Source organism: Helicoverpa zea, chromosome 22 (assembly GCF_022581195.2).
Source record: "Helicoverpa zea isolate HzStark_Cry1AcR chromosome 22, ilHelZeax1.1, whole genome shotgun sequence".
In the NCBI taxonomy this organism is placed as follows: domain Eukaryota; kingdom Metazoa; phylum Arthropoda; class Insecta; order Lepidoptera; family Noctuidae; genus Helicoverpa; species Helicoverpa zea.
Window position 1 is genome coordinate 5162810 of NC_061473.1, and position 13848 is coordinate 5176657.

The following is a 13848-nucleotide window of genomic DNA, read 5'->3' on the forward strand; positions in this document are numbered from 1 at the left end:
TTGCGAAGTTCACAATTTGAGAAGAGCACCAGTTGCGAAGTGTACCATTTGAATATGATCTACAAGTTAAGAAGTGCACAAAATGGTTTTTCACCCGGGTTTGACCCCGGGTGAAACAGCGGGAACAATTAGTTATTTTTTGGCTTGAGTCTTTGTTGTCATGACTAGTAAATATGATACAACCGTTTATCATCGAAAGGGTTGATTGAGTTGATCGATATGAAGTTAGTCGGCAGCCGTGGTCGACGTATACTTTACCGATTTTCGTGGTTAATAATGTAAATGGCTTCGTATTGTGAGTGGCCTGACAAAAATAGCTTTTGTTATGTTTATGCTGCTTATAAGCCGACCTCAATAAATAACTTATTCTTCTTCTTCTTTCGTGTCGATGACATGTCTTATAGTGAGACTACACTTTGTCAGCCCAATATGCCGCAACAGCGAGAGCACGGCCGGATGCTCTCATGAGGTCCTGCCGCGAGCAAGTCTCAGGGCACAGTGGACATGTGATGAGGTGGGACATGGTCTGCATAGCAGCCCCGCACTCGCACCCAAGGTCCGTCCCGCCCGTGAAACCCCACCTGGACCGATTGTCTTTGCTTCAGCCGACCTGCGTTCGGAGTCTGTTTAAGGACTTATAAATATTACAATTAGAATTCCAAGAGAACATCAAGAGTACAGGCAAAAAAGTAATAACTTATTTTTTTTTTTTTTTTTTATAATACCTAAATATTTTTATTTACAAATAACTTTTTACAATAACTTAATAATAAATATATAACTTAATTAGATACTTTTTTCATTTATATAAGTTAAATATAATCTTTAAAATACACAATACATAAAAAAAGCTGAGTACTAATACTTTTATCATAGGTACACTTACTATTCTATATTCAGACCTAACATCAAGGCCCTTCAAAAAGGTTAGAGCTTTGATTTCGTCCGTTTTTGATCCGGGATCGAGGCGGGCTTCGTTCAAACCCACCCTAATGAGGGCAATTTGGAAATAAGACCAATTTAATTCGTATAAGAAATAGCTTATCCCGTAAAATTGCTCTTTATTTCCAAATCAGTGGAATTTAATCTACTTCAGGGCGCAGACGGGTGGACTAATTTTAACATCGTGCTGACTTCGGAACCTTTTTTTTTTCTTTGAGAAATATAAAAGAGGGTATTGGCCTGAAAAATAATTGTAAAAGGTCCAAAGGGTTTTCAAATGTTATATAGACGATTTAAAGACATTTAAGTCTTACTACAAGTAGGTATATTGATCTTTTACTCATTTATTTAATTGTGTATTTGTTCTTCAAAAATCTGACAGACTGATACATAATTAAAGTAAGATAATTATATTTTGGCTTAAACGTTGCGATTTTCATAAAACAAAGATCGTGTTATTGAATTATTCAAAGTCAAAGTCAAAAACGTTTATTGAAACTAGGCTATTCTCTTTTCAAAATCTTCTTTTTTTTTCAAAATTCTATTATAAAATCACTTACACTAGCGTAATGTGTACATTATATAGTAAATTATTGTCAGGTCTACTAAACTACACAACAAAACTAGACTACTCTAACTTTGACAATTTCACTTGACAGCTCACGACTACGGGAATCGGCAGTCGTACTATAATGTTTGGACAACGGCATTTAACTGCATGGCATATGTTATGCATGCATACCATTTGAAGTTAGTTATTGACTGACCTAGACTAACTATAACGTACTTCCACAACGAATTGATCAGAATCAAAGTCCACTTTCTTTTTCTAAATCTAGATAGAAATAGATCTACTTATTTCAAATAGATCTAGATAATGGTAATGGTGACTGCACAGCTGTCAGAATCAATCGCAAAGAAATCGAATTCCCTCAAATGTCACATCTGTGATTCTTCCAGACTTGGATTATTTGACCGATTAGTCGTTAGTATGGAATTAATACGATTTCATATAAAGAAAACCAAAATTCGTTTTTACGGACGCTGCAGTCGATTTTGATAGGTGTGCATCTTATAAAAAGACAAGCTACACAAAACTAAAACTGTTGAAAACACTCCTGCATTTAATATTATTCCCAAGCGAAAAACGGTTAAAAATTTACAGAGTCGTTAATTAATTTATGAATCATTTAAATTCAGTTTTACTTTAATCTGTGCCATTTTCTCCGGCTACTTAGTTCTTTCACAGAATAAAGATATACAGTTGTGAAGCTACCTGCTAATGTTCGTGAAAATGTCACTCACACACGCATGTGCATCGATGAGCTTTTACCGGTGCTACCGGTGCTGTCAGTACTGAGTGTCGTGCGTCGAGCATATGCGTGTGTGAGTGACATAATATTGTTACGAACGTTAGTATGAGTTAGTTGTTAAGTTATTGATATCGAAAGATGTTTATTTTGTGACCGATTTTACGGTTACAGTCGTCATAGTAGGCCACGGCGGCAACGCGAAACCGGTTTACTGACGCGAGCGCTGCTCCAAGCGCGTAAGAATAGTTGGTATCCATATTTTGCTGATTTTAGGGCGGACAAAAGAATGAAAAATTTTACTGATGATGCAGATATGTTCTGTTAATGATTCTGGATCACCAGTTTTTTTTGCGCTCTGCTTTAAATTCATTCCTGTATATATTGTGTAAACAGCGGTTCTGTTTAATCCGTGGCACGGGCATTGGCGCTGGCGTGTGTAGAGGTAGGAGTAAAATCGGTTAAACGTTGTTCACTTGACTATCTTGTCACGTTGGCCTGCAGTGCGACAGCGGTCGATCTCTTCGGTAATCTGTGGAGTTGAACACCTGTTCTATTTTGTAGATGGGATATATCATAAAGCTGCGCGTCTAACTGTGATTAGGAGACTGAGTTCAACCAACAGAAGGCAGTATAATCATCGGCACGAATCTTGAGCGCTGACCTTCACCTGCGCAGAAGTGATTTATTAGCAAAGAACCACCCCGAGTGACGGCTATGACGCGATGCACTGGGACACAGTATCCCTTTTGAACAATCCTGCAATACGCGTATCTGAAAATCTTATGTTTTTTGTTCCAAGACCGTTTTCCAAGCATTTTTGATCGGTTTCTGCGAAATCTTCCACGTTTCGCAATTTATTCGAATGCCTCAATTTATGATCTTTAAGAAAAATATATTTGATCAATTGATAAAAGCTGCTAGGCGCTTCTTATGACAAAAAGGTGATGAATAAGTTTTACGCAAAACTGAACCTTATTGCATTGATTTAAAGGCGACACGTCAAAAACATCAGTCGTCAAGACATTACAGGGTGAGTTATAAACGTTAAAGGCCGATAAGTCAAGTGTTTATTGCGTGTTTAAAGGTCCTAGTGAATTTTATGAAGCCTTAAGTGTTACCACCCTGTATAACGGAAACTATAATAATATTATATTGTGAGAACAGCCTGTGTGTAGAGGCGTTTTAGTAGTTTTGTTGGCTGGAATAATAATTCGTACAGATAGATGGTTTATTTGATTTATTTCATAAAACCAGGTGAGCTTTACTTGTGTGTACGCACACACGTTATCTTTGTATGAATATGCGGCTCAGCCAATTCTGAGCGCTCTTCCATGCAAGAGTAATTTTTAGGAGGAAATCTGTGATAGCTACCTTCTCAAAAACTCGATATGTGTGTATAAGCGACACGACAACACGAGACTGAATGGTGAATATTAGATAGGCTACATGTCATAGATAATATGTATAAGGGACTGCGTTACAAAAGGCCCGCAATATGCTGATACAAGATTTTTTTACAATAGAAAGCTAGCTACGTTATTGTCTATCATTGTACATTGTGTTTTGTTCTCCTGGAAAAAATCCGATAGATCGAAAACCACACAGTCGTAATCGCAGTTGGAAATACTTATGAAAATGCGAAGGGTTTGAGCTAACTGAAGAAACGTATACTTGGTGTCCTATTGATGATTAGGTATAAGATTTAAAATGCCTACGTAACATAATAATACGTGGTAATTTACTTATACACGTGCCTCGCTGTCAATAATGCAATAATCTTGGAAATTTATGTCAGCACTTAAATGTATTATAGGCAATTACGTTCATATAAGCCCATACAGCGCTCAGGAATTCAGACATCGCTCCATGACAGACAATTCGCCCTTACATCTACATGATTCTGCGAATTATTTCAATAGACGTCTCCTTCACAATAAATACGCAACAACTAACAAAATTCAGAAGCACATCACAATACCCGAACATTTACACAACAAATGACTTTTGAAATTGGCAGGCTAGTCGCAGAATCACGTCGAGTTTTCCATGAAGCTGGGGATTTTAGAAGGTCATTTCTCGTATTGACGCGAAAGGAGGGCGCGGCTTTTCAATTTGGCAGGGTGCTGTTGCCCAGAGCAGCCCCGCCCACCATTCGCTACCCCTGAATTCATTCATTCATTCGTTACCGGGGGCTCGCCCGCGCCGGGTGTGTGTGACGTGCCGTGATCGCGAGTTTACGTGGAAAAATATAAACAAATTGTTGATCGCCATTTCGAGGTATATCCTAATATAAGGTAAGTGCTTCTTCGTATTTGGGTCACGTACGGTTATTGTTTTTATTGTAATTTAGTGTGACATCGTGAGTTTGCGATAAAAGCGTGTCTGTGAAACAGGTTGAATGTTTCTGTGTCTTTTGTAGCTATTTTGGAATATTCCGACGTGTTTTGGCTGTGACAGTAACGTTAAGTGATGGTAGACCAATCTATTAGCGACGTGTCAAAAATATTGTAGGAAGCCTTCGACGAAATATTTTGTTTTGTGTGACGATTTCATATAAGTGTTTCGGTTATTATTTTAATAATTATTTAGAAATAATTATGAGAATTTACTGTCAATTTACTAGTTTATTTTATCCACATTAATACGCACGTGGCTACCGATTCCTGGTCCTCTATTCTTTATTTTCTGTATAATATACGATCATATAATTTATATCAACAACAAAAAACCTCATACACACAGAAAAATACCTACCTACCTAAATATTACGCATAACTGTCATAAATATTACGCATACAATGCATAGGGTATGGTAACATAAAATTACTCTAATGCAAACCCTGAAAAGCAATTTCCACATTGACAGCCAATATTTATTTATTTTCAAAACGACGCCATTTGGTTCCAGCTGTACTGGAACCAAACGGCTTGGCACGCGACGACGGTAAGAGACCAGACGGCATGTCGTTATTCCCTTGGAAGATGGGTAGGCCTTTAGTATGGGCCGCAACCTGCGTCGATACTCTTGCGCCATCACACCTTCCAAGTTCTGCGTGCTGTGCTGCTGCTGCCGCTGCGGCCGCGGAGTACCTCAAGCGGCGGAAATATAGTGGCCTTGTCGGCAACTATATTTTCGAACCGTTTGGGGTTGAAACCCTCGGGTCGTGGGGTCCGAATGCGCACACCCTATTTAAAGACCTGTCTAGGCGGCTGGTTGACGCTTCTCGTGACCAAAAGGCTGGCTATTACCTCGGACAAAGGATCAGCATGGCCATCCAACGAGGTAATGCTGCCAGCCTCTTGGGTACGCTCCCAGTTGACAGCGATGGGGATGAATTTTTTGACGCCTTTTAGATATAGTGTATATACAAGCTGTTGATTTGCATCCGTGCCATATTCAAGGAGGTAATTATGCTAATGATTCTCGACCCAAATAAATAAAAAAATTGGTACGTAATTTTTTTTCTTTATTTTTTTTTCGGAATTCCGTAAATGTCATCTAGCCTTATTGAAACTTGGCGCGTATGTTACTGGCGTTAAAACCGTGCTGCACCCTCACACAAACGCAAACACAAAGCATAGGCAATGATCACTCATAAATTTCATTCATAAAATTGGATTACTTCGGAAATACCACGACATTACAATGGCAAAAAAAGCAGTGCATATTAGTTATTTCCCCATCTACTGTAATTCCAATTGATTATTTACGTATTGTATGTCCTCCTCCTGAACTATGGCACAAATGCAAATCAACAGCTTGTATATATATTTATATATTTTTTTTATTGTTCTACTAGGAAAGTTTTTTTTTGTGTTGTAAATATCTATGTATATAACTTTTCAAAACCATTTTACAATTTCTCGCCAAAGTACCTAATAAAACCACGCAAAAACCTAAAACTAGCCTCTGCACCTCTAAAAACTATTTCTAAATATTCCGCCATACGTAGATATATATACGTATATACATATAAATAGGCATGTCTGTTGAAACCCGTCTGTCTACGTTAAAGATTAATGGCACCAGGTCTGCCACTGTCATTGCTCCTCACGCTCACTCTTGACATAAAGGTCGATACCACATTTATACAAACTTCTATAAGTACTCAAATAGATCAGGCCATCAATTTCTGATGGGGACTGGTGTGCTGACATTGAAATATAGACGGGTAAGAATAGGCAACTATTTTTATATAAGGTACAATTTAAAATGCCACGAAACGTCATCATTATCTGCCTAGCCTTTTCTTAACTATGTTGGGGTCGGCTTCCAGTCTAATCGGATGCAGCTGAGTACCAGTGTTTTTACAAGGACCGACCGCCTATCTGACCTCCTCAACCCAGTTATCCGGGCAAAAAATCGTATGAAAAAGGCGTTTATGGTAGATACGAAACCTTACTTTTTCACCCGAGAAGATTGAGTTCATTGATCATTACTCTTGCTTAAAGCTGATTGACTTTTTGAAATACTTACTTATATGAGTCCAAGCTATGTCGTGGTTGCGGGATTGTTCGAAAGAGTTACCGCTGCTCTGGTACATAAAAGGCCTACGACGGAACACGACGGTTTTTAGTCAGTAAGAGTCTGACACTTCCTCACCGCTGCTAACCCACAGCGGGAGGGGTCATTTGATAATTTTGGGAGTCGTTAAAAAAAGCTATCTGGTTGTGCTTTCATCAACAACTATGCAGACATTTGCCATCCAAAGATACAAAATATAAAATAACAATTTGAAGACCTAACTTACTCAAATGATCGTTATCTAGCCCTGAAAATCTTATTGATTTTACATTACATATTAAAATGAACTTGCTTTCAAATCAATTAGTAGTTGGTCTGTTAAGTTGCAAAATAAGTCTGATATCGCTTTTTATACTCATATAAAATATAATTTTACAGTATTTATACTTAAGTAAATAAAAAAAACTGGCCAAGTGCAATCGGACTCGCGCACGAAGGGCTCCGTACCGATTTATAAAACAGACAAAAAAATCACGTTTGTTGTATGGGAGCGCCCCAAATATTTATTTAATTCTAGTTTTCAGTATTTATTGTTATAGCGGCAACAATAATACATCATCTGTGAAAATTTCAGCTCTCTCACTATCACGGTTCATGAGATACGGCCTGGTGACAGACGAACGGACGGACGGACGGACAGAGGAGCGAAAACAATAGGTCCCGTTTTACCCTTTGGGTACGGAACCCTAATAAAGTGATTTGTGTTTTGACAGCTCATTAAAGAAAATTGATTGCGGGTGTTCACAAATACGAATTTGTATGTTCAAATAGTGGTGATAGGTACTTCTTTTGATACGTACATATTTCATATTATTTTCAGTGAGTACAATATTGAAGTATGTGAGGTATAGTGTTGTGAAAGGAAACACGTCAGGTCACGACAAGCGTTTATTGTAGACTACTAGGGCTACATGTTGCTTATTACTAAGTTGCTTATAACTACATTTTACCTCTTCACCTCCGGGGGTGAAAGAAAAAAAAAAGAATACATATATTATTATTTTTTTTTTGACAATTAATTATAATTAAGCAAAGGTACCTTTTCTTAAATTTTACTTACATACTAAATTTTTTTGTCCTATCCTTATGTATGACATCTAATTTACCATTTTTAATTATCTTTACATTAACGCCTAAATCTTCCAACACTTCAAATGGTCCATCAAAAACGCAGTCTAATTTACGAGCACATTCATTCTTAACTAAAATAAGATCATTTTTCTTATAAAATACAGGATTACATGTTTTATCATATTTGTTTTTTCTTTTTTCCTTACAAGTTACCAAATTTTGTCTTGCATCTCTTAAAGCTACTTGCATTTTATATCTTAAATCTAAACAATAATCATCAGTATTATAAAGTGGTTCTACATCATGTTCTAAACTGTTTGGCAAACGACATAGTCTTCCAAATACAAGTTCGTAAGGGGTATACTTTGTTTGCGTGTTTACACTAGTATTAAAACTAAAACACCAAAAAGGTAACCAATCCGACCACGAATGGTACACGTTATTACAATAAGTTCTTAAAAATGCTCCTAAGTGTTTATGAGCTATCTCTAGGGAACCGATTGTTTGATGGTGGTATGCAGTGGATGTTAACTTTTCTATTTTTAATAATTTACACACGTTTTCCATAACTTGAGAAACGAATTCTGTTCCCCTATCCGTAGCTATAGATTTAGGGATACCAAATCGTAAAATAAAATTATTTACAAAAGCCTTGGCTACAGTTATCGTTTCCTTATTTTGTAAAGGGTATGCTTCTATGTATTTTGTCAACTCGCATTGTAGGGTTAAAATATAACAATTTCCTGACTCATCCCTATCCATAGGTCCAACTAAATCGAGGAAAACTTTATCAAAAGCAGCAAACGCTGTGGTAGTTATAGTCATGGGTTGCCTTGTATATTTACTTTGTTTCATTTTCTGACACGCCTCACATTTACCTATAAATTTTTGAATATCTGCATTTAATCCTGGCCAGTAATATTTGCGCTTAATATTATTGGCCATTCTATTTATACCCGCATGGCCACTAGTGGGTAATAAATGATAATTATTCAAAATAAAATCTTTTTCTTTCTCGTCATATATTCTTTTAATTCCTCTCAAAATACATATTCGGGGTCCTGCCCATTCTTTCATGGATTTTATTTCACTACATAATCTTTTAATAAATTCCTTATTGCCATCGTCTTTTACTATGCATAGCTCTTTTACTTTTATTCCTTCACAAAACTCTTTTAACTTAGTTGCAAATTCGGCTCGCGAGAAATGCAAACTAAAGCTAAGATTAATACACAATAACATTTTACTCGGTATATAAACAAAACAATCCTTTTCTTTCTCTATCCTGTTTTCTCTTTTAAACTTTTTTATAGTTAAATCTTCTACTAATTTCATTTCAATAGAATCACACGGCTGTCTTAGTAATTCCACAACTCTTGGTTGATCAGGCCAATCGTCGGTATATTCTGGTCTGTCTGAATAACAGGGCCGTTACATTGACGGAATTTGTCGCGCGTAGCAAAATGAAACGCGTGGCGCGATACATTCCGACTGGAAAACATCTGTCGCTCGGTTATAAACAATTGTTTTCACGTATAGTTGTTAACAGTCGCGATTTCGGAAACTTGGAAAAACTGTGCAGAAAGTCCGCTAGAGTGAAAGAGCTGTAAGACTAGGTTTACCAGCCAATTTCTCTATCAGTCTGGGCAAATGAGCCTTCATTTGTTTTCAAATGTAGTTGTTTAACCTTTTATACTGAATAGGTGTTGTTTAGTTTTTTAGAGGCCTTGCTCAACCTCATAAGATTGTCAACATTATTAAGGGTATATAAACATGAAGTAGCAATACCATCAAAGTTGATTCCTTCAATAAATATTCTATAAACTGACAATGATTGCACCGTAAACGGTAACACTGAGTTAATGGAGCCGTGACTGTGAGCGCTGAAATTCGATATCGTAAATGTACCAAGTATACAGGTCGCGTCACATAATTTTGCATTTCTGAAGTTAGCCATTTGACTTCCTATAGATTATGTCTTCGCGTGGGAAAATATGGCTGATAAAAAGGTGAAGAAAAACATCTTGAGGAAACCTGGACTATAAAGTCTGAAATCACCAACCCGCATTGAGCTAGCGTGGTGATTAATGCTCAATCCTCGTGAGAGCAGGCCTGTGCCCAGCAGTGGGACGATAAAAAAAAGGCCCTAACAGTGACAGTATGGGAAAACAGATTTTATTGATCTAGTTACTTCTGTACTCTATTACGGATCATACATTGCGTTCTTGGACCGTGTTAATGGCAAGGTTAACTTATTGTAGCTCGTTACAGAATAATTTTAGAACTGAATATTAAAGAGAAATATATGTCACAATAAAAAAATACATTGTTATTAAGAAAAATACAAAAAAATAAAATTAATTATAATAGTGTTAAAAGATAAATTAGTTACTTAATTAAGAAGCAGAGTGGTAATAATGATGTACTGACCAATTTTCGGCACCGGGAGCTTTTTTTGTGGAGATCAGCTAGCTACACAGGGCATTTTAAAGTCAGACTCTTATGTACTCACTGAAAACTATTTTAGTCGGACCCGGGAATTGAACCCGAGAAGATTGAGGCAGGGTACTATATAATTGTCAATTCAATCTGTTTTATTTGGATACCCTTGTCCGTATTGGAATGTTGTAAACAGTCCTCTTACGTTATCGATTCTACGAACTTTGACGGTTTATGTTTAGCTATAGCTAATACTAGCTGTTGCCTGCGGTTCCACCCACGCGTCCCGAGGGTATTACTTTGCGCACCCGTGTAAAAAGTAGCCTAAGCTGACTCCAACCTATCTCTTTAATACATCTCGTCTTTTGTTAAATTAAACTATTTTATCTAGAAAAGCGTAACAAACAAACTAAACTACACATTTTTATTTCTACTTGTACTAATATTATAATGCTGAAGAGCTTGTTTGAACGCACCGATCTCAAAAACGACTGAACCGATAAAAAAATTCTTTCATTGTTAGATAGCCCATGTATCGAGAAAGATTCTGCTTTTTATCCGAGTGCACTGCCATCCGGGATGCGGGTGAAACCGCTTGAGGAAGCTAGTCTTAAAATAAAATATAGGTATAGCTTATACCTATTGCGTGTTGATTACAAGTTCAGGGAAATTAACAATATCAAAGGACCCTCAGTAAGGTCAGATTATGTCCTTCGAGGACATTTCAAGGTCTTTTCGTTATTGTTTATTATTTTTCCAATGGCGTATAAAATGCCCTTGGATGGTGGTCGATTGATAGACAAGGTTGTGCTTTCCTTGCTAAGGGTCTTGGTCTTCCCACGATCTGTAGAAAAAAGGGATGGTGATATACGTTGTATGCTTCATCTCTCTCTCTCCTGAATAGTAAAAAAAACGGCCAAGAGTGTGTCGGGCCACACTCAGTGTAGGCGGGTTCCGTAGTTATAAAATCTATATGAATAAAGTTCTACATCTGAGATTTTTATCATATTTTTAAATTTATGGTTCAAAAGAATTATTTTAGCAAACCTCTATTCATTTTTGAACACCTATATAATGAAACTGTTTACTACGGAACCCTAAACTGGTAGATAGAAAATACGTGTCATGGCTAGCATTTAACCTGAGGTAGACATTAATAAATCTAACTTTATCTATCTATATAAATAAAAATGAATTGTTGTTCGTTAGTCTGATTAAAACTCGAGAACGGCTGGGCCGATTGAGCTGATTTTGGTTTTAAAATGTTTGTCGTAGTCTAGGGTAGGTCTAAACGGTGAGCAAATAAGGAAAACAATTAAAAAGTATTGTGTCGTGTGTTTGTGACTTACGGCCAGTTTCTTCATCAAAAGTTAAAGTAATGTCTAAAGTAAAAGTAACGGTCAAATACGTTTTTTCAAGGCTAAAGTGACAGCAAAACTAATAGAAAAATTGAATTTGACCGTTATTTTTACTTTTACTTTGGCTTTAACTTTTGATGAAGAAACTGGCTGTTACTAAATATGCCTCCAATAATTAGGCGGTACGAAGTTCGCCGGGTCAGCTAGTTACTATAATAAAGAATAAAGAGTGATTATCCCAGGTTGGGCTTTTTATGACATGTGTTTCTATGACCTCATAATATGTCACGGCGGCAGTAAACCATATACAAAATTTATTTAATTACTTTTTGGCATCAAACCTCTACCTGCCAACTTTTTGTAATGAAAGAAAAAGTTAGTCTGTCCGTCGCGCATTTATGTCGTAACTACTGAACTGATTAGGACACTGGAATGCAATTTTTTTAAATAGTAGCGGGAAGTGGTGAAAATTTGTGAAGTTTCTCGGGATGTGGGTAAAACTGGTGGGAACATCTAAGTAATTGTTTTATGTATTTAAACCATCAATGTTATCTATACTAATATTATAAAGAGGAAAACTTTGTTTGTTTGTTTGTTTGGTTGTAATGAATAGGCTCAAAAACTACTGGACCGTTTTTAAAAATTCTTTCACCATTCATAAGCTACATTATCCACGAGTAACATAGGCTATATTTTATCCCGGTACGGGCAGTAGTTACCACGGGACGCGGGTAAACCCGCGGGAAAACGGCTATATAAAACTGGTATGTAAACCAGCGCTATTTCAAGTAACATATTCCAAGCCTTTCAATACTTTGAAAAACAAATGCCTACTACAAATAAAGTACCTATAATCCGTCCTCACATCGCCGGGGTCCCAGAGGCCCCAGTTTGCTTAGCTAATGACTTCTTTTGTGCTAACTTTGTGGGTTTTCCGCACTTCGGGTGCCTCGGGCCCCGAGCGGTTTTGTCATTGAAAAGCGTGAATGTACCAGTCCGGATGTTTTGAAGGTTCTTCAGCTTATATATGAAGATTTTGCTATTGTTTCTATGGTTAATTGTGGGACATACTTTAACCTTTACTTTGCCTAAATACCAAATATATGCTTTCTATTTGATTCGCGGCTCAGTCCATCCAAAGGTTGCCCGAAAGAGATCGCTTGTTGCGATAACACCGCCTATTATGTCACCTACTTAGTGAATTTTAAGATCAAAACTGTAAAAAATGGTGAACCTAATAAAGTCCCTGTGTATCTATCTATAACGATTTACAACAGTTTTTTCTGAATTGTCGTTGGGGGTTTTTGGAACTCACCCGGAAAATGTGTAAAAAAAGATAATTTACTAAATGCGTCTGGGTAATGGTGCCAAATCTGCCAAAAAAGACAGCGACTATGCAGGAAATTTACTTTTAAGCAATTTTTTCAAACTTTTAAAGCGTAAAATCAATAAAAAAATACTTTGCAGAGTTTTTAAACGTACATTAATTGAAAAGCATGTATTCATGGCATGGTGTTTTATGAATTTCCCAAGTTAGGTACATTAAGCGCTAATAAATAAGATTTAAGTATAAATAATACGATCCTTGATTATGCATTTTGCAACATAGATACAATACTTTGTATATTCCTCCATTTGATAAAACCTACCTCTACATCTGACAAATACATTCAAAGTGCGTGGCCCGAAGAGGTTTATAAGCCTTTGACAGCCAAGTTGGCCTGTTCATGTCAAGTTTGCATGTCAGGAGTGCGTGGTACTCAGCCTTGGCCGTCACTTTATAAGCATTTGCGTTTTTTCATGACATTTCACCTCACGGAAATTATGGTTGGTATAATTGTGTTGATTCTGTTTTAAATGGTCAAGAGTGTGGGATACTAAATCATATTAATCAAGTTATGAGATGAAATGAAATGATTACTAATATTTTTTTCTGATTAATTTACATTTGATCAACTTTCTTAGTTGAGAAGTGATCAAGAACAATGGTTAAAAATTTCATTCGCACTTAGTTTTAAATATGTGAACACAGTATGTAATTTTCGGTAAATATTTTATCAAGAACTCTATCTTAATGATCAGTTTAAATACTGTAAAAAGTTAACTAAAAATAAGTTCTAGATTTACCAGTATAAAATAACAGAGAGAGTGTTTTAAAATCTATGTAAATGAGTTTCTACGTTCAACAACTTACCTCGTC

General features: G+C 36.5%; 1 protein-coding gene across 1 annotated transcript in view; it reads left to right on the top strand.

The window, feature by feature from the left end:
• Window positions 1–4431: 4431 nt before the first annotated feature.
• Window positions 4432–13848, top strand: part of LOC124641125 (calbindin-32) — a 154632-nt gene continuing 145215 nt past the window's right edge. Inside the window, exon 1 of the mRNA XM_047179107.1 lies at window positions 4432–4549. The gene's annotated coding sequence lies outside the window, so the exon portion shown is untranslated. The remainder of the gene's footprint in view (window positions 4550–13848) is intronic.